Below are 21,794 nucleotides of genomic sequence, written 5' to 3'. Positions count from 1 at the left end.
CGGGCACCACCGGGCTGTCAGCCCCGGGAGGCCCTCGCTCCCCTTCTGGCCGCCTGGCCCGCTCCCTCCCCTATCCCACCGACAGCCCGGCCTGCACGTGAATGCTTGGGCGTGCTTGGGCTTTCGCGGGCAACTGTAAACCCGCTCCTTAAAAGCCGTCCCACTTGGAAGCCCAGGTGGAATTCCCACGGAAGATGTGGATTCCGCCTTTTAGAATAGGGGCGGTTGGTTGAACCATGACCTAGAATCAGCGCCTAGATGGTTGCCTTCCGTCCAAATAAAATGGATCTGCTGGAGCGCCGGGCTCCCGCCTGGAGCCGAGCAGCCTTCCCTTGACTGTATGTAAACATCCAACCCCTTCCGCCGTCGCTGCCCTGGCCCCGCCAGACCTGCAAGCTGGCCTTTCCATTTGCTCCTCTCCTCAACGCCCCCCAGAGGTTTGGAAGGCGGTCGCTAGGGTCTTGGTGGGGGGTACCCATTCTGCCATCACTTCTCACGCGCCTACTGTGTGCCAGGTGGTAATTTTAACCAGCCCTCTCCCTGATTCTGGCAGTTCGGGTGAGGAGCCCCATTTCACCGATGAGGAAACTGAGGCACTGGGAAAGCAAGCCACTGTTCAAGTTTTGAGACCATCATGAATGCATCCCCAAACATTCAGGCGATAGTCCACGTCTGTTTATCAAACTAGTTGGAAGGGCTGTGGGAGTGAAAGGAATTGGAGTGGGAGGGGAAGGATTTATGAACTCCGTGCGGGGAGGGGAAAAGCTATTGACACGAATCTACAGGAGTTCCAAGGTTGAAGTCAGCGTAGAATTTTTATTTTATTTTTTTAAAAGCGAATCATGGTGTAATGGAAAGCGCACAGGACTTGTCATCAGAGCACTGCCATTCTGCCACTTGTTGGGTGTGCTACCTAACCACCTCCTGGGCCTCAGTTTCCTCCTCATGTCAGTGAGTGGGTTCAACTAGATGCTCTCCAAGGCCCCTTCCTGCATTAAGAACTCGGATTTGGTCCAGGAGCTGTTCTGCCAACTCTGCTAACTGAGAAACATCTGTGTTCCCGATTCAGTTCCCTCCAAATAGAACGCCTGCACTGAGACTTCAGTCCCCTTGGAAATGGATTTGTCCAGGCAGACTGTGCACATTCCCTCTGTTCATGACTTTCCGTAGCAGAGCCCTTCCTGAGGTCCGTCCCTCCTTGGCTTGCCAGTCCATGGTAAATTTTGAGAGCTAAAGAAAGATAGGACTCTTAAAAAGAGTTTAAAAGTAAGATTTGGCGCCCTGTAGCTATGGAGAGAGAAGGTTTAGGGTAAAACTGTGCTCTGTGCAGAGCAAGGAAGCTGACTGCAAATCCCATTCCCACCTCTTCATGGAAATTCGACTTTAAGATGCTATGTAAAGGAATTGTCACTGGGGGGCCCACCTTCCTGAGGCGGCTGGCTTATTATCATGCACAGTGGGAAGGTTAGTCCTTTCTTTGCCAAGCTATTGAATTTTTAAAAGACCCTCCCTGGGCCTGAGGGAGAGTCAGGAAGCACTAAACACATTGAAGCTGTTTGCTGTAAACTTGCCTGGAGCTTCCAGTGTTTACTAGCGAGTTGGGTTGGTGTTGGGGTGAGCTCTTTCTTGCCAGCTGGTGCAGTGTCCTCTCCCACCTCCTACTTGGTGATGAGGAAAGCAAGAACACGTTGGACAGCCTTTGTGCAGCCTGGCTGCTCTCCTCCTCCAGTCCCAAGAGATGGTGTATTATTATTAAAAGATAAAGAGTGTGAAGGAATTTGTGAAAAGACACACCTATCAGCTCTCTGGTAGGCAGGGACGCAGAAACCCCATGCTGCTCTGTTGTGCATGGAAGGTATGGGGAAGGGAGGAGGGGGCGGTATGTTCCATCTGCCTGGACTCCCTGTGTCACTCCCTAAAGCTAATATTCTAAGCCTTGTTGTTTATTATGTTTACTCACTGTTGGCCTGTTTGAATAAGTGATTTTTGTTTACCCTAAAAAAAGGAATGCTAACAGGACCTTGTATTTTATTACAAGATGCACGTAGCTATCCGCTTAATGCATGTACTTTGCCATTAAACCCATGTCGACTAAGTCATTTCAAAGTGACTTGTTATCAATGCCAACCCTATGCATAGGCCTAATGACAATACCACTAATTAAATGCTTCTAACAACTTTCATGGGGAAAACTGTAAGGTAAATATTTACTTGAGAAATTTATGTGAGAGAAGTCTATTTGGCTTCCAAAAGAAAAATTAATAACACAACATGTGATTTTAATATTCTACACAACAATCCTAAAAAAAATTGTTTCTACTTGCTTCACTTTTTGCCCAAGACTGTCAGTATGATTTAATTTTTATGTAGTTTTGATCATATGGTCTGGATTACAGAGCACTAATATATTAAAAAGAGACATAGTTTTCTGTTTATTTTCTCACAGGAATATATACCAAGCTTCATCTTCTTGTATCTGGAAAAAAAATAAAAGCTCGTGTGCTCTAAAAGTGTTATGCAAGTGGAAATATACAAGCAGTTTAACTTGTTCCACATACCTTTTTGGAATGTTAAACTCTTGGTGAAGAAAAACCCACAGAAGTCCTCTCTTATTTGAAGGCCAAAGTAATCTGGTGTCAGTGAACACCAATGGGAATTTACTTCCTATTGAACAGCTGTTTTCACCCTCACTGACTAATTGCTTTTCTAAGTACAGTTATGAATCTTTGTGTGGAAGTTTTTCTGAAATTGATTTTGTTATCTTTGCCACTAAGTAATATCTATGCCTCCTGTTTCCTGTGCATTGGTTCTGGTGTATGAAGTTACATGAGAACAGCAGAGAATATTCTCGGGCAAGAAGGGAGATGCATCTACTATTGTTTGCCTCTTTTTATGTAACTTAGTGTATGTACTCTTCACTGAAACCCTCATGAAGAGATTCTCTCCATTTCATAGATGAGAAAACCAAATATCAGAGAAGGGGAAGACTGAGATTCATACTGAAGTTGATTTGGGTTGATCCCTAATTCTCAGTGAGCATGACTGGAGGCCAGCCCCCTGTCCTGTCCTATCTGAAAAATCCCCAAGCTCAGATTATCATCAGCAAATCCTGAAGCTCAGTTTGCAGAAAATCCTGCCTCTCCACATTTTCTAGTTACCCATCTGAACCTAAGCAGATGGATAAAGGCAGTTCAGTTCTTCTGGTCAGTGGTGTGGCCTTGTTGCTTCGTGGCATTATTATGATTTAGAGCTAGTTCTAGTAGTAAGTGATTCCCAGATTTTGAGGCCACCTTTTACCCCCATGAGACTGGTTCCAAAGAAAGAACACAAAGAAGTACATGGCTGTAGCGCAATGCAGAGATTTGGTGAATCTATGCTGAGCTTCTATTTCTGTGTCATGCCTTCCCTCTACTCTGTCTCCCTCCCTAGTTATGTATTGAGTTCCTCCTTCCAACCCATGCACTTTGCTGGGGAGGCAATTGTAGACAGATTCAGCTTTTTGTCCTGTGGACCTTGTTCAAGGCCCTTCATTGTCTGAGTCCACTTACTGGTAGCTCATCTGCAAAATGGGATCAGAATGGCCACTAACTGTGTTACTGGGAGGATCAGAAGAAATGCTGGATGTGAAACTTTGTCATATCTAGAGACTTGGACAGTTGCAAGAGATTTGTAATCTGGAGCCCTGGATGAAGGTTTTGTGATTGTTTCCATATATTGTGTCTTATTGGTAGATGAGACCATGAAATAAATTGTCAATAATGATATTATAGTGAAGACTATAAACTATTCACTTCAAATAGCAGAATGGCACATTTGCCCAGTAAACTGAGAACAGATGCTTTCCATTCATTGTTGATCTAAATGGTAGCAGAATTCTTAAGCCCTAGATTTTAAGGTAGCTTCTTGAAATATTTATGTATGTATGTATGTATGTATGTATGTGGGGGAGAGAGAGAGAGAGAGAGAAAGAAATTTGTTCCACTTCTTTATGCAATCATTGGTTGACTCTTGTATGTGCCCTGATAAGAGATCAAATTCTCAACTTTGGTGCGTAGAGAAGATGTGCTAACCAATGGGCTATCCATTATTGTGATTTAGAGCTAGTTCTAGTAGTAAGCGATTCCCAGATTTTGAGGCCACCTTTTATCCCCATGAGACAATGGTTCCAAAGAAAGAACACTAAGAAGTGATTGGAAGGAGGAACTCAGTACATAACTAGGGCACCATCTAGTCCTCTTTAGAGGAACTTCTTTTGTTCAGAAAAACTGTTCTTCATTTGGCTTTTGATACCAGGAGGTAGATCAGCTGAGCTTATGGTAGGGATGGGAGATGTTTAAGGAAGCAGGCGGTGGTCAGCTTGGTCTGAAGGTCTTGACTCCTGTTCCATTCCCCACCAGAAAACAAAAGTTGTTGGGTGAAGTGTCCTGCGGAAAAGGAAAGAGGTTCAGACAGGTAGAAATGTTGAATCTGGATAGCCAGCGACCCTGCTTTATAATTTCTTGGTTCCAGAATGTTTTAGAATATTTCTCAATTTGCAATTACATGATTGAGATCTAATTCCGTCATTCGTCCTAAATATGGGATACATATAATCATCATGTGTTAGTATACTATTCACTTTTAATAGTGAGAGGGAGGCAGTGTTGTGTAGTGAAGAAAATGGGCAATTTGGAGCCAGAAACTTCAGATTCCAGGCCATCCAATGCCACCATCTAGTTGTGTGGTTATAGACAAGTAGGCTTTCTATGGATCTCAGTTATTTTCCATTGGTATAATGGCTGTTTGGGCAAGATTATGTCTAATGTCTAAGGCTGCTATGCAACATTCTGTGACTGATTTCAAGAAGAGAGGAATGACATTCACAGTTGTTGACTGTCCACCTCATGCATGCCGTCTCTTTAGCTCTTCATTGTACATTACCTCAGTGAGTCCTCACAGCAATGAGGAGACTAGAAAAGTTGTGATCCGGCCTTGTACTGCCACTGAATGGCTGTGTGGCTTTGGGAAAATTCACTTAAGGTTTCTGGGTCTTTGTTTCTTTACCATTGCAACAAAGGGAAGGGACTAGATAACCTCTCAGATCTGCTTTAGTGCTAACAATTATATGGGTCTGTGCTGGTAGGTAGTATGATGTAGAAACCCAGTAATTGCTTCTCTTATTTTTTACCAAAGAACTGGTGCTGACAATGTGCTTACATTGGTGTTCATTCTGGAGAGAGAGTAAGCCCTTTTCCTGGTTAATCAATATGCTGAGAAACAGGCCAGGTTTTTCCTTGTCTGGATGTGCCCCCTGAAATGTATAGTAATCACAAGCGAACAAGTAAACCAGGTGACTTTCCTTCTTTCTGTTGCTCAGTTAGCATATTCACTATGGGTTTTCAATAACTCAGTTGGTTTGATAGCTCAATATAGAACCACATACTATAGAAACCGATTTTCATTTGTCAACCAGTGAACCACCTAGCTGAGTACCCTGCATGGGTTGAAATAACGAAGGAACCTCCATTTAGTAGGTAACCCCAGCTGACTTTCCCACTTCCTCATTGTCTGGAATGGCTAGTATTTTTCTTTGCTGCTTCTTCCCTTTCTCATGTGCTTAAGAGATATACCATGGGGGTGTGGCTGCCTTTGGGAGAGATTGCTAAAGCCAGAGTTGGTGGCCTTTTCCACTTTTAGCCCTTTGTATTTCCTGTCCATTTCGGATTCGTTCTTTCCCCCTCCCAGTGCAGTTATTTGGGCTGGCAAGCCCAGTTGGTCACAGGATGATGCTAACGAGACTGTAGTCAAAGAGTCCTTCCCTGTGTAGGCAGTTATATTTATGGAGAAACCCTACCCTGTGTGTCAACTCCATTCAGTACACATTATTTGAGGAGTAGTCATCTATTTTGGGGATACCTGCTCATATAGATATTGGTTCCCTTTTATAGATGAGAGATACATCTCGTGTGAAATATAGATTCACAGACCCCTTCCTGGGAGAGTCAGATTCAGTAGGCCTTGGGCCAGTGCCTGGGATTCTGTATTTTATCAAAGCTTCGGGTGACTCTTTTAAAGCCACTTTGAGAATCACTGTGCTGTTTAACAGCTGATGTCTTAAGGGCAGTTGACTTAGGAGGAGGGCGTTTTGTCCCTGCACTGAATGTTCTGGCACTTTCCACATTGTTAGATTGTCCATACTGTACTTTTTTCCCCATTTGTGGCCACCTGTCTTTCTTAGTAAAGACAATCAAGCTTGTTACAGTTCTTTCTAAAGGAAAAATCTACCTCTGGGTGCCACGCTGAGGTCCCCTGTGATTTTAGTGCAGGGACTTGGGGTCTCCTAAGTGCTGAGAGGCTGGGATTTGTTTTTATTTCCGGGATCCGCACTGAGTTCTAGGTAGTCAAAGTTGCCAACTAACTGACCACTTTGGATGAATGAGGTGTTAACTCTATAAATATTTTCTTTTGAGATACTGAAGTTTGTGTATGAGTGAAACGTGAATGGAATACATTAGATCCCCCAACAGAGCCTTTAAAAGATCACAGTTAGCTTGGCAAATATTGTAGAAACAATACAAGCTTTGGATTCCCACACAGATGAATCTTGGCATCTTGACTTAAAGCTAAGATAGGTGTGACATGGGCAAAAATTATTTAACCTTCCCTCGCTTCAGTTTCCTGATCTGTGAAAGAAACAAGCAAACCTGGTGACACCCTTGTGTGAGGACACTCAAATGAGATCATGGATCTGAAAGCACTTTGAAAAGTTGGTATCATTATCAGGTATTATGTTGCTGATATTATTCATAGTAATAGTAGTGATTTCCTTTCCTTCCTCCATGGCTCTATGGAGTCCTCTTTCATTTTTTGGCAACAGAATTGCCTGAAATATATGAGGAGAAAAAATTGTAGGAGAATCCTAAGCAAAAAATGAGGCAGAGGGAACACAAATGTTTCCCATTAGCTGAAGAAGTGCAAGGGCAGGTTTTCTGATCTGGGAAAGTTCCAGTGTAGGAACCTCAATGGCCTTCGGTGGTTGCCTCCTCCTCCCTTGAAAGGAAGAGGCCATATCATCTTAGGAGAAAGACAAATACACCTTAGAAGGTTGGGAGGTGGGGGGGGATTTGGACAAATGGTCTGTTTTAGCATCAACTCTTCCCTGTATCTTTTGGCAGCCCAGGGAAAAACCCAACTAAGTAAAATAGCTGTGACTGAAAATGATCAAAATGCTTGTTACCCAGGGTACTTCACTTATTTGTTGAAGAAAGAAGTAACTGTTCATATTTATTATTCGTGCTAACCATGTGGTGTAGATATTGGATACCTTTTATAGATGAGGCAGCTGCAGCCCAGAGAGGTTAAGTAACTTGGACAAGGGCACCCAGCTACTAGGTAGTCACCACAGCTCTTGTCAGCTTAGTTTGTTCCCACTTTTCGATGCAATTAATGCAAGGAAGACTCTTTTCTATTTCAATCCATTTAATTTATTTCAATGTTATTGAGTCCGAATATGTACACTATGTTCTATGGGGCTCAATAGAGGACACAGGATATGAGTCTTACCTCAAGGATCATTTTGAGCAGTGGAGGAGACAATTTTACATAAATAATTACAAAATAGCTTAGAGTATGCTGAATGAGTCTCTCTGGACATAATAAAGAAAATATCATCAGGGCAGTTCTTCATTGCCCAGATTCATGGAATTTGAAAGCACCTTGGAGCTATCAATCTCATTAGCAACAATTTTGGTCATTTTTTTTATCTCAGTCTTTGAACAGGGGAAGGTTGGGAGGTCTGAGGGGTAAAGCACAAGCTTTATAGAGTCAGACAGATGCGAATTTACTTAGCATTATTAGCTACATAAACGTAGGCAAGTTATTGAATTTCTCTGAGGCCTCAGTTTCCTCATCTGTAAGGTGGGATAATGTATACATGTGTGGTTGTGAGGATGTGCCTGGTATAGGTCACGATGCACACACACTCACCAGGTGGAAGCTGCTGTCATCACTGTCGTGGAGTCCTACTCAGTGCGTTCAGGTACAGTGAACCTGAGGCCTGGATTGGTTGGTGAGTAATCGTCCAGTGATCGTAGAAGAGCAGGGCCTAGAATAGCCGTGGGCAAACTACGGCCCTCGGGCTGGATCCGGCCCGTTTTGAAATGAATAAATTAGGTTCTTGCATATCTTGGCTATTGTAAATAATAATGCAGTGAACATGGGAGTGCAGAATCTCTTTGAGATAAAGATTTCATTTTCTTTGGTTATACATCCAGAAGTGGGATTACTGGATCACAGAGAGCTATAGTCTCTTCTTTCTCTTGCCCGGGTCAATTAAAAGAGGAACAAGACAAACAGGTTTAACTTTTGATCCAGATCAGTGGGTGATAGATAGTTGAGTGAGGCCAGAGATGCATGGGACACATTTAAAGGACTAGGCTGTTTTTGATGTTACTTTTCTTCAAACTGGTGCATATTCTAGAAAGTGCTTGTTACCAAAGATTGCTGCTGACTGATTTGAGCTCAAACAGGACCATCCATGTATTCAAGGAGAGAAGAAAGAGAACCCATGTTTTTGAAGTTTTTGCTTTTTTAAAAGCTTCACCACCTCTTGAGGTAGAAATTATTCTCATTTGATTGAAGGGGAAACTGAGTCTCAGATTAAATAATTTTCTCAAGGTCATGCATTAATTGGTGGTCTTTCAAAAGAAGTCCATGTCAGGTTCTTGAACACCCTTGTGAAACTATTCTTCCCTTAGGTCCCGATTAAATTATAAATTATGATCCTCATTAAAATTCCCAAATTTAAAACAAACCAAACTAAATAACACACAGAAGACCCAGTTGGAAGCGTTTGAAAGGAACTTGGTGATTTCTGTGCGCTTTGAAAGTATATATTGCAATCAGAGTATTGGTGGGAAGTGTGTTTTTGAGGTTTGTTACAAATTGACAAAATTATATGCCTAGAGAGTTCTGTAGAGAAATGCAAATCAGTATAGGCACCTTGTCATAATAAGCAGTATGCTTTGGTTCCTGTTTATGTATCCCTAAAACACATAATACACATGATTACATTGACACGAAGGAAGCCTTCTCATTGATGCTTTCTTTATATCTAGCCCCCAAATTAGTTTGCGGTATCAATCATATAATTTCTAGAGAGTCTATTTAATGAAGTCTATGTTTGTGTCTGTCTTTTCAAGTGTACATCCTTTGCAGATATTTCTTGAGCACCTACTGTATGCTAGATCCAGGGGGTTCCTTGCCCTTTAAGAATCCCAGGCTGGTGAAGCATCTCTCTCTCTCTCTCACTCTCTCTCTCTCTCTCATGTAAGGGAGGAGTATAACAGTTTGGTGAAGAGTGATGAAGTTTGCTTAAGGGCATGGACCTGGGTCCTGCAAGAGAGAAAATAGCTCATAAGCCATGAAGGGGGAGAGGGTATTGTAGCCAAGGAAACAGCAGGTGTTGAGATGAGGTGATGCACGTGGGAAGGGTGAGTATTGGAGGGTAAGTGTGGTGTATTTATTTGCATTGAGTGGGGCGAGTGGATCTGGTAGATGAGGCTGGAGGAAGAGGTTGGAGCGAGCTTAGAAGGCAGGCTGCAAATGGCAGGCAGCGAAGGAACTTGAACTTTATTTAGGAGCACCAGCAGAGCAAATAAAGTTTTATTTTTGTTTTCCTTTTTCTTTTATTATGGAAAATTTCATATAGAAATGAAACACAATATAAAGTGGGGAGTGGAATTGCTGGGTCACAGGGTTAACCCCATGTTTAACTTTTTGAGGAACTGCCAAACTGTTTTTCCATACTGGCTGCACCACTTTAGAAATAACAAGATTAGTTAAAAAATGTAGAGCGAAATACAAAGGTTTTACAGACAATGTTTAGATGAACATATTCGTGAAAAAAAATTTAAGAGGGAGACCAGCTGGGAAGCAGGTGAGAGCTGACCCTAGGCATTGGAGAGAGCGGAGAAGGGGATGGGCAAGAGAGAGATTACAGGTGGTTCCTGACTCCTGGCTGGGAACTCCTGAACTGTGGCCATGCTGCTCCCTCCACAGACACCTCCAATGCAGTGTTTATAGAAGACTTGCAAAATCCATGTGCTAGGATTAGTCAGTGCATCTTTATGATCATAGCCTAATTAGAAAGAGGAGGCTGTAGTTATCTTTTGAAATGTCTCAAATGCTCCTTAAAATAAATGGACGGTTAGAAATGCTCTTGGTTTACAGAGATGGAGATGGGTTTTCTTGGGTAGTAATGGCATCTTAAAAAGTTTTATTGAGATACTAGAGGCCGTTTGTATGGGTAGGGCCCCTAGGCCTGGCCGGTGGTCAGGGCCGATCGGGGCCTTCTGGCTGCCGGCCAGGGCCTTCCTTCATTCTGCACCACCCCCTGGTGGTCAGCGCACGTCATAGTGAGCAATCAAACTCCTGGTCTCCTGGTCAAACTCCCAAGGGGACAATTTGCATATTAGGCTTTTATATATGTAGATAATTCATCATACCATACAATTCATCCATTTAAGCATACAGTTTGCTAGATTTTAGTGTACTAGGATTCAGAGTTGGGCCATCATCACCACTATCAATTTTAGAACATTTTCATCATTCCAATAAGAAACCTGTACTCATATTAGTCACTCCTGATCTATCCTCGTCATCCCCCCATCCCGTGGCAACCACTAATCAACCTTCTTTTTTATAGATTTGCCTATTCTGGACATTTCTTGTATCAGTGGAATCATATGTTTTTGTTTTTTGTGACTGGCTTCTTGCACTTAGCATCATATGTTAAGATTTATCCATCTTGTATTGTGTGTGTTTAGCATGTATCAGTACTGCATTTACTTTTATTGCCAAATAATATTCCATTGTATGGACGTACCACATTTAATTTATACTTTTTTTGGTCAGTGGACATCTGGGTTATTTCCATTTTTTGACTATTATGCATTGTGCTGCTAGGAATATTCATGAACAGATGTTTGTGTAGCCATGTGTTTTCAGTTCTCTTGGGTGTATGTACTCAGGAGTAGAATTGCTGGATCATATGGTAACTCTATGTTTAACTTTTTGCGAAACTGCCAAATTATTTTCCATAGTGGCTGTACCATCTCAGAAACATATTAGGATTAATTAAAATATGCAAGGAAAAAATAGAAAAGTTTTATCAAAGACTGGAATTAACATATTCATGAAACCACTGTAGTGTTGCTTTGTTCTTAAGGGCATTTTTCACAAAGAAACAAAGTTTTTAATCACTTAGTAATGTCACTAGACTTAAGATGAGTGAGCAGCGGACAATTAAGATGACTGGGGAATGAGTGCTGGGTGGTCAGCCAGACCCCGCTCACCCACTGAGCAAAATACTTAAACAAACCGGGCCGTAACTAGCAGGTTCCTGCCTCAGCAAATGAACAAAAGCCTTGGATCTTCAGAGTTCCTGGAAAATAGTTAAAAGTACAAATATTAATAAACCCACTTATTCCTAGGATCTGCTTTACAAGAGGTTTTGTTTTTTTTAAAATCCTCACCCGAAGATATGTTCCCATTGAATTTAGAAAGGAGGGAGGGGAGGGGAGGAGGAAGAGAGGGGGAAACATTGATCAGTTGCCTCCTTACACCCCTTGACTGGGGATCTAACCCACAACCGAGATATGTGCCCTGACAGGAATCGAACCCTCCACCTTTTGGAGTCAAGAAGACTCCAACCAGCTGCGCCACCTGGCCAGGGCAACTTTACAAGGTTTTTAAGACCATGAACTAGAACTGTAGTTTCTGATAAGGTTGGTAATTCACACTTTCCTCCCCTGTATACATAATTATCATCTCAGAAATTAAATCACCACGCATCTTTTAGACTCATGCATTGGATGCTTGGAGATATTAAAGAATATAAGGCACAAACACAAACTTTTAGGGATTAGTTGGGTCGTCAGGTTAGAAGTTGCACTTACAAGTGCATGAAAATTAAACCACAGATATTACAAGAGGTGAGGAAAAGGCATTCACCTTTATTACTAGGAGCTTTAGATGACATCTTACTTAATCTTTTCAATAACCTGGTTTTGCAACTCAGAGAGGTAAATGATTTGCCCAGGCTCACGGCTAATATTGTGTTGGGGCTGGTGTTTGGACTCCAGCCTGACTAAATAATGACAGTTGCTACCATTTATCTAGTGCTAGCTTTGTACCTCCCACTGGCTTAAGCAGTGTGTGTGCATTCTCTTATTTAATCCTCCTATGAGTCCTTATTACTGCTATCTTCATTTTATAGAACTGAGGTTCAGAGGGGTTATAAATAACCTACAATATGCAGCAAGTGAGTTGGAGAGTGGAGCCTGAGAAGTCTGTCTCGTGAGACCAATCTTAACCACTTGGCTTCACTGCGTATGTTTTCCAACTGTCTCTAAGGCCCCAGTTTCCCCCAACCCCATGCTAGCTTTCACATCAGCAACACAAGATGCATTGTCCAAAATGAGTGACACCTGCGATCCTCACCGTGGGTTCTTTGGACTAATAAAGACCAATTAGGGCAATCATGAGGCATCTTAGACTCTTTTCAGTGCCTTAATGATATATAATGGATAGTGTAGGGTTCCCAATGATTGGCTTGCTCTGACTAACTCAGAGCATCTGCATTCTGCTTGTCAGTTGAATTTGGAATGGGACCTTCCAGTTCTCTCTAGGCTTGCTGGTCATTTTCATGAACCCGGAGATGGGGCTGGCACTTTGTATACTTTGATTAACCTAAGTGGAGAAATGATTTTAAACAGTTTACTTGGTAGATAAAGACGTCTTCCAGACACGACAGAGGCTCAGGAAGGAATGGTGAGGGGTCTTCGGTGGTGAAAAGGTGAGACATCCCAGAATGGATGAGCAGCTCTGTGAATGTAGAAGAGAGAAAGAGCATGGGATCCTGGGAAGGTTCCCAGAAGGGAGGAGGGGTTTGAACTAGGCCTTTGTCCCTCATATCAGGCAGCAGCAATGGGTCGCCGTGGGACTGATTGGCTGTCCTTGTGGTTTGGTGTAACCTTTGGGTCACATTGAGAAATTTTGAGCTTCTCTGGTTAGCGGCTGCGGATGCTGCACCTTCATTAAATGCAGTAAATAGACCTTCCACTAGTGGCCTCTTCCCCACAAATGACCCACATTGTTGTCAAGTTAGCAACCACAGGCAGGAAGTGGAAGGAATGCTTCTCATCCACACAATGGATTTCATTAGACACTTGCCCATAGAGCTGTTTCGGTCAATTCAGCTTGTGTGGGTTTTTAGGGATGAATGGCCTAATACACTATTTCTCATCATTGCATTTGTCTTGCTGTCATCTTGGCCCTGGTAGATAGTTTGCATAGTGTCTCCTTTTGATGCAACTGCATATACCATGATCATAGGGAGGAACTTCTGGCAGGCTGAGGTTTTAAACATATTTCCAAGGTGTTACCAATTTTCTTGAGTCTTTGGTTTAGTGGGCTTCTCATTTAAATCTGTTTGGAAAGCCAGGTTCCAATGATATGGGCAGCTCTCACCCTTGTGAACCATTGCTTCGGAGGTTCTATATCTCAGGCATCGTGTAGATGCGGAATTCCCAGGGGTTGGCTGGAAATTAAAATACACTTCTTGGGTTAAAACATTCTCCTAAAGTCATTGATGGGGTTGAAGAACCTATAATTATAATTTTTCCTTACATGGGTTATTTAAGGTTGTGCTTGCCTCAGCTGAGAAATTAAAACATTTATTATTCATGAATAATCTCTTTCACGGAACGGTTCTACCAAATGATGATGGATGCACCTGAGATTTGAATGGAAATATCCTTTTCCTGCTTCCATTGATGTTTCTCATTCTAGATCTCCAGCTCTCCAGCCCTGAAAAGCCAACGTAAACAAACCATCAAAACCACCACACCCAGGATATCATTATTTCCAAATGTCAGCTGGAAAAGGAACATTTTTGAACTTTTATAGTTAGGCATATTCACGTGTCTCATAAAACTGAACAATCCCGAAGGGGAGATACTGCTCTAATCAATTTTGCAGATGAGGCAGTTGCCCTTTGCAGAGGTTAAGGGACTTGCTGGGAATCCTGCAACTGGAAAACGGGAGAGCATCTGTGATAAGAACCAACCAACATCTATGATCTTTCTTCCAACAATGAAGGCTGGCATTGGAATTTGCACTGACAACTATTTTCCATAATAAGCATATGAAGAAAGCAGGCAAACCAGAAAGTTTTCAAATGAAATTATCCAGTCTTGTTAAGTGTTCAGCTGTGATTTGGGTTTTAAAGCCATTTGTTAGTGTTGCCTATTTCATTATAAATTCCTAGAGGATAGAAATTAGACTTAAAACCTCTGAGTAGGAAGAGTGTGTGAACTTGACTGAATAATTCTGTGGTAGGCAGTAGTGTAGGGGGCTTTACATGCATTGTTCGCTTGCTTGGATTTCACAACAACTCTAAGAAGGAGGAGGAGGTTGGAGTTCGTTTCAGTTTTCCACAACCTGGTCAGCAATGCCCATCTCTACTCTTATGAGTGGTTGGGTGGTGGCACACTGTATTAATAATTCAACTAGTTAGTCACTGGCAGAGATGGCTTGTTAAGATTCCGGGGGAAGTGCTTTGCTAGAATCGGCTTTGTGCTGGTCACTCAGACCATGCATCCACTTTTATTGCAAGTGTGTCAGTGACCAGCTCAGCTCCAATTCTGTGGAGCCTCAGAAGCAAAGGGCAGAAGCCATGGCAGGAAAATACTCTGCCAATTCCATACGGAAATGGAATGACTTCTCTGCCAAGGGATAGAACTGCAGATTGTATTGTTAATTCTTCTTCTTATCAGTCTTCTCCAAAGGCATGTAAAAGCCAGGGAAACCCAGCATTTGGAGCAGAGTAGCCCAGTCTTTGGTTAAAGGCTCTGTGTACTTCCCAGGCTATTGTCGGGCTGCTATTCAGCTGGGATTTGAATGGTGGTGGTGTGATTAGCATGAGAGCAAGTGTATAATGTAGGTCTTTTTTCCCCTTTTCTAAAAGAAGTTTTGTGGCATTTCTTTTTCTGGCAGAGTTGGCATGACGCTTTGACAAACACAGACCAATGGAAAACTTAAACCGGACCCCGAGAAGGCCCGTTTGTACAGAGCCTTCCCACTTAGAATGCAGAACAGCAGAGCAGCTGGCAAGAGACACCTCAGATCATAGGAGTCATAGCAGGGGCTGTTCCTCCACTGTGGACCTGTGATGAATGGGAAATACAAGACCAATGGGAAGTGGACCCTGGGCCCTTGACTATTCTCTGTTGTCGGAAACTATAGATGAGAACATTCCTGGGACTCAGTTGTCTTAATTTTCTATTCCTCAGTATTTATTGAGATAACTACAAAGCACTGAGGGAGATACAAGAAACACCAGAGGTGGCTCCTGCATTCATGGGGCAGGTGAGAGGATGAGGAAATAGACACACCACCCGCAAATGGAGAAAACTTGGCCAGGTGTCTTGAGCTGGTCATTGAGTGATATTTTTTAAAAGTTTAAAAAATCTAGCTAAGTGCTGAGCAGGGCGCTGTTTCCAGCTTTGCTACGTTAGCTGGGTGACCCTTGGCAAACCACTGCCACTTTAGGCATGATAAAGTGAGGGCGATGATTCACTTCCTGCCTACCTCATAGAGCTGTGTAGACCAAAGGGTATCCCATCACGAATATACAGGAAAATGCTCTGAAGCATATGACTGTAAAGTCCTTTTTGTGCAAGGGATATAATTCTTTTGTCTTCTGAATCTGCTCTCTCCAATTTATTTCTCACCTATTTTAGGCACATGCTATTATACACCAAGAGCTGAAAACATTTCTTTACAGGTTTTTCCCTAGGGTGATGGTTTCTCCTGTGTATATCCTTTTTTAAATTTTTTTTTTATTTTATTGATTTCAGAGACGAAGGGAGAGGGAGAGAGAGAGAGAAAGATAAGTATCGATGATGAGAGGGAATCATTGATTGGCTGCCTCTTGCAAACCCCACACGTGGAATCAAGACCAAAACCGGGGCATGTGCCCTGACCGGGAATCGAACCATGACCTCCTGGTTCATAGTGATTGATGCTCAATCACTGAGCCACACCGGCTGGGGATTCTCTGTATATCCTTTATGCAGTGAGTTTACAGGAATTATTTCTCAAAATGGCAGCTCTGATCATATAGGTTCTTCCCTCCAGAACAAAACTTTTATGACGCCCTTGTTAACTACAGAATAAATGTCTTAGTATATTTGAGACTCTTCAGAATCTGGCTCCCACCAACACTTTCTACTCCCTGTTTATTCCCTTGTTTCCCATCCCCTCTACTCCCCCTCCATACCTTGTGCCAGATGCTCCAGTCTGTGGCTAGCCCAGGCACTTTCCTGCCATGTCATTCTTTTTGCTTGGTATGTGCTACTCTTGTTACTCAATTCAAGTCCACCCCCTCTGTGAAGCCTTTCCTGATTTTCTCTGAGCAGAATTAAGTCTTTTTTAAAAATATGTCTTTCTTTCTTTCTTTCTTTCTTTCTTTCTTTCTTTCTAGAGAGAGAGAGAAAGGAGAAGGGGGAGAGAGAGAGAAAAAACAACAACATTGATCGGCAGGGACCAAGCCCACAGCCTGGGTATGTCTCTTTCTTTCTTTCTTTCTTTCTTCCTTTCTTTCGAGAGAGAAAGGTGAAGGGGGAGAGAGAGAGAAAAAACAACATTGATCGGCAGGGATCAAGCCCACAGCCTGGGTATATGCCTTGACCCGGAATCTGCTGGTACCCTTTCAGTGCATGGGATGATGCTCAACCAAGTGAGTCACACCAGCCAGGGCCAGAATTGAGCCTTCTTTGGGCTTCTATAGCACTTTGTGTTGACCTTTCTGATGTAAATTTTTGGTTTGTTTTCATAATTTTGTATGGTTCCATCTTAATAGATTATAACTTCCTTGTATATAATAGGTCTTCAAACATTTTTATTGATGAAAATGTCAATAAAAAGTTATTTTAGAAAATGCAGACAAGAAGCGAAAAGAAAATTTTTGTTACCTATACTACTGAAACCCTGAAGTAGCCACAGGCACAGTATCTCTTTCTATAAATAGCTGAATTATTATTAAGTATAATTATAAAGCTAAACACCGGGTGCTTAATTCGTACCTCCTGCAAGTCAGTATGATGAAATGGAAAAAAACCTTTGCTTGCTAAAGTTTGTAACAGCCCATAATGAAGTATGAACTAACTTGGGAGGATTGGGACTATGTAACTTAAGAGCACCCAGGTATTTTAAGTTCAATTATGCGTTCATATAGTGTTTTGAACTTGGTCAACAGTCTGAATTTGTACTAACCATGATGGCTTCTATTAAAAAAAAGTTTAACTTACCTTAAAAGGGCTGAATTTAGAATGGGTGATTCTTCTCATCCTGCCTTGCCTTAAGGAGGGCCTCTGAATGGGAGAGTAGAAACCTCCTCCTGTGGAGAAAAGACGCCCAAGCTGGGAGTCAAGAAATCTGGGTTTACATCCTGACTTTGTTGCTAACTTACTGGGTCACCTTGGCCAACTAACTTTCGCTTTCTGTAGCTCTGTTGCCTCATCTGTGACATGGGACAATGAAATCTTCCAGCATGAAGAATTCCCTAATTCTCTTGCCCAACATGGTACTTCCACTGAAATCCCTATTTCTTAAAATATGGTGAAGTTCTCACTTCAAGGGAGGAAGGTAACGATTTTCTCCTTCAACCTTTTTCTGTTTGATCATATTGCCATAGTTGTTCTTAATTCTATCACTTCAAAAGTATTTGGATCATTGCTTTTATCTATGGAAAAACTTTAAAATAATCCCCTACTGTACCAGCACACTGCATGTTTGTATGTTTGCCTTGTTAGATATTTATTCGGGTTTCTTTTGCTTCTCCGTTCTGAGAGGGCTGACATTGAAATACCAAAGTGTCTGATCCAGAAGAGAAAGGACCTAACAGTATAGCGCACCTAATGTGTTCCTGATGCTTCATGTGCTTTATTCAGTCCCTGCAGTATCCTTGTGGAATGGGTATATTACTCCAGTTTTACAGATGATAAAAGTGAGGCACAGAGAGGTTAGGTATTAGGAATTAACCCCAACACTGTGTATCTCATTTCAAAATTCAGGCTTCAAGACTATAATCAATCCTCCTACTCTTACCCCCATCCAGGCCACACAACCCCTCTAAATCATCTTTTCTTGTTAGTATGAAGCCTCTGCTTAATACTTCCAGTGATGGTGAGTTTATTCCTTGGGGGCAGTTCTAATTGTTCAAAAGGTTATCTTAATATGCAATCTACCTTCCTATAATTTTAGCTCAGCATCAACTATGTTTAGTTTCATGTTGATAAATAATTGCTAGCACTAATAATAATGTTACTCAGTCTTATAATTAAAGGCCCCTGAGTAAATGGTAGTGATGCGTCATTTCCACAAACATTCATTGAGCCCCTTGAGTGTACCTCATACCTAATGATGAATGGGATGTGGTCCCTGCCCACTCCCATTTTATAGATGGGAAAACTGGACTCGGAGAAGTTAACTGGCTTAGGAAATAGGTAAAATCCAGAGGAAACAAAATTCTTACCTTGCACAGATTAAAGTTTAAATCCACTAGATTACATATTTTAAGGTATCCCTTTACACTCTAGATTTGATTATTCTGCAAATCAGATATTGGCCCCACGTGTCAGTAATCTACAAGCATCTTAAACCTTAACATAATATCCCAAAGCACAGCAATTCAGGGGTGGGCAAAAATAGGTTTATAGTTGTGCATATGGAACATAATACAATAATAATAATACCAGCATAAACTGTGTTTCACGTATTTGCAACTATAAACCTACTTTTCCCCACCCCTAAATATTCTTTTTGTGAAAATATTCCAGAAATAGGATTACTTTAGAAGGGAACAACCCTCTCAGCATCCCTCCAAGTTCCTGCCAGCCTTATTTTGAGCACACAGGTGTTCTCACTGACATCCACCTTCATCCTTACTGGCCTCATTGTTTCCTAGACCCACCCCACAGGTGTCTGCCTTCTGGCCTTTGATCATGTCTTTTCCCTTCAAAACACCCTCCCCTTCTTCTTTGCCTATGGGAAAGGGTACTCCTGATTAAGGCTGGTTTCTGCTTACCCCACTTCCTCACTACTTCACCTTTGGAATACTTCCCCCTCATTTCAAAGTCATTGCCAGTTCTGGCACTAGTTAGTGACCTTAAACAAATCACTTACACTCTGTTGGCCCAACTTTTCCTTATCTAAAGAAAGGGGCAGAATTTGATGGTTTTAAGGTCCGCTGAGGCCATCAAATGAAAAAGACTGCACCTAGGACAGTGGGGGGTCTTGACTACGTTGAACTGTTGAGTCCTGTCGCAGGGTTGTGACATGAGAGGCGACTTGAAGATATTCGCCATCAGTGTTAAACTCGGAGTTGTAAAGTGTTAAACTTATTTAAGAGGCAGGGTGGCTCAATAAAAAGAGGATTTTGTTTAGGGGTCAGGCAGTTCTGGGCTCAAATCTTGGCCCCACTATTGGCTAGCTTTCCAATCCGAGGCAAGGGTTGGATCCTCCCTGACCTTCAGTTTCCTCATCTGTGAAATGGGGACAATAATTCCTGTCTTACTGGTTGTCCCAAGATTAGAAGATGTGTGGCAGGGAGCAGGTTCTTCCACATTAATCTATCCTGCATCCTAAAAACTTTTTGTTTGGGAACTGTTATCTGTCATAGGTAATTAGCAAGCTTCAGAACAAACAAGTGTATAAAAGAGTGCCACCTGGATTTATAGCATCTGTAATAGACAGTGTGGATTAGGTGCAGTTTATCTGATCTTTGAAAAGTAGCTTTGGAATCCTTCCAGAGCACCATATGGCACCTGCACGATAGCCGCCTTCCCATCTGCACTTGCTTTAGGAAGGTGTTTTCCAGTTGGGAGAGAACATGTTGAATATTTGTCTTTAGTGCATTCCAGTGTTCTGAGGCAAAACTTGCCAGAGATTGAGCAGAGCATATTAACCAATATCATTTAAAGTTGATTAAAACTATCATCTTAATTAAATACAAGAGAACAAGAAGTTCTCAGTCTTCTGGTAGCAATTAACGACTAAAGAGTCAATTTGAAGTTGTTTTTGCAACTCTTAAAATAATACTCTCTCCCTCCTCCCCCCATGAAAAGAGTTTCTTAGCTAGAGACATGCCCTCACATTGAGGTTTTTGAAAGCTGTTAGGACCACAAACCTTCTGGCAAAGCCTTCTGCTGCCAAGGCATCGGAGTTCTCAAAAGCAAGAGGGTTCAAGCTCAGGATACGCTGATTTGGAAAGAGAGCCCAAACAAAGGGCCTTTGAGGCAGGAAACTGGGCTTTGGCTTCAGCACAGAGCAATGTGGGGTTGGAAATGCGCCCTGGGACTTGCTGAGTTGAAGAGGGACAAGGAGATCGATGCATGGAGGAAGTATAAAGTTTCTCCATACAGTGAGAGTTTATTTCTAAACCCTCGAAAGTTGGTTTCAGATGCGCTATCTTTCTCCTGTCGGCTTAATCAGCGTGCCTATAAAATGTGGACTTAACCACATTTTGTCTTTGAGCACAAAAGGAAAATTATCTGCAAAGGTATGTGTAGACGTTACCATTCCAGCCAGGTTGTCGGACTGGAAGACCAATGCTTTTCCTTCAAGACCTAAAGCAACTGCCTTCATGAATTCATTCATTCACCCACTTAATCATGCAATAGTTCTTTCACCTGTGTATTAAGAACTATTGGTTGATGTGGCTATGAAGTTAAAAAGATACAGTTCAAGGAGCTCAAAATCTAGTTGACCAAAACTTGAAGATTTGAAGTGAAGGAGATGGTCTTTCCTAATAAGTACTGCTCACTGTGTTCACATACACACGACCCTCTTCTCAGCACTTAACCAGGTTTTTAAATTTGACTTTCCCTGAAGTGATATTTCTAGCACTCATCTTCTGAAGTATTCTAAACAGCAGCAAATTGACACACAGAGGAGCCCAGCAGGGACGGTTCACTTAGACAAGGGCTAGGAACATGATGTAACTCCAGGAAGAGGAAATAACTTATATTCCGGTGGGTCCCAGTTTTCATTCCCCCCCACCCCGATTTTTATTTTTGTATATCTAAACTTTATTAAGCACTAGTTCATGACTAGAAAAGACCCACTTTATGTCAACCACTTGGTAAGATTGAGGGGGGAATGCAACAATAGGAACAACAGGAGGAAAAGAACCATCCACAAGAGAACTTACACTGTGAGGACCTGGGTTGACGGAACCCCATCCCCACAGAGAATGCGCAGTGACTTTGGGTCACACATTTAGAAAACTGATTCTTCTGGAGCAGATAGGGCTCAGAGATGCGAGACAGGAAGGGACATCTTCTCATGAATTAGTGATATTAAATGCTTGCTTTGTGCCCCAAATGTGCCTCAGTCCTGTAACCCATGGCCTGCTATGTGTCTTCTGTGTGTCAGGAATCTAAGTTTATTCAGTCTCTATCTAATAGTGTTATGTATGTGGCAGTTAACTGTATTGTTCCTACACAGTAGTTTTAAATTCGACTTTCCTTGAAGTGAAACTTCTAGTACTCATCTTCCAAAATATTCTAAAGAGCAGCAAATTGACCAACAGATAACCTTGGTCAAGCAAATACAAACATACTTGAGTTCACAGGTGCCAGGACCTTGAACCTGCAAACAGCTACCCTAACATTAGTCAGATGTCATCATGAGATGTAAGGATGGCTTTTCCCTCTCTTTGAATTTGCACTGCAATTATATTTATTGATCTT

At 42.1% G+C, this 21,794-nt stretch overlaps 1 protein-coding gene across 1 annotated transcript in view; it reads left to right on the top strand.

The window, feature by feature from the left end:
* The window catches only part of PLPP3 (phospholipid phosphatase 3), a 77,940-nt gene that overhangs the window by 839 nt on the left and 55,307 nt on the right, over positions 1-21,794 (top strand). The window lies entirely within an intron of this gene.

This window comes from Myotis davidii, unplaced genomic scaffold (genome assembly GCF_000327345.1).
Source record: "Myotis davidii unplaced genomic scaffold, ASM32734v1 scaffold79, whole genome shotgun sequence".
NCBI lineage: Eukaryota > Metazoa > Chordata > Mammalia > Chiroptera > Vespertilionidae > Myotis > Myotis davidii.
This window is presented reverse-complemented; position numbering and strand designations above follow the sequence as displayed.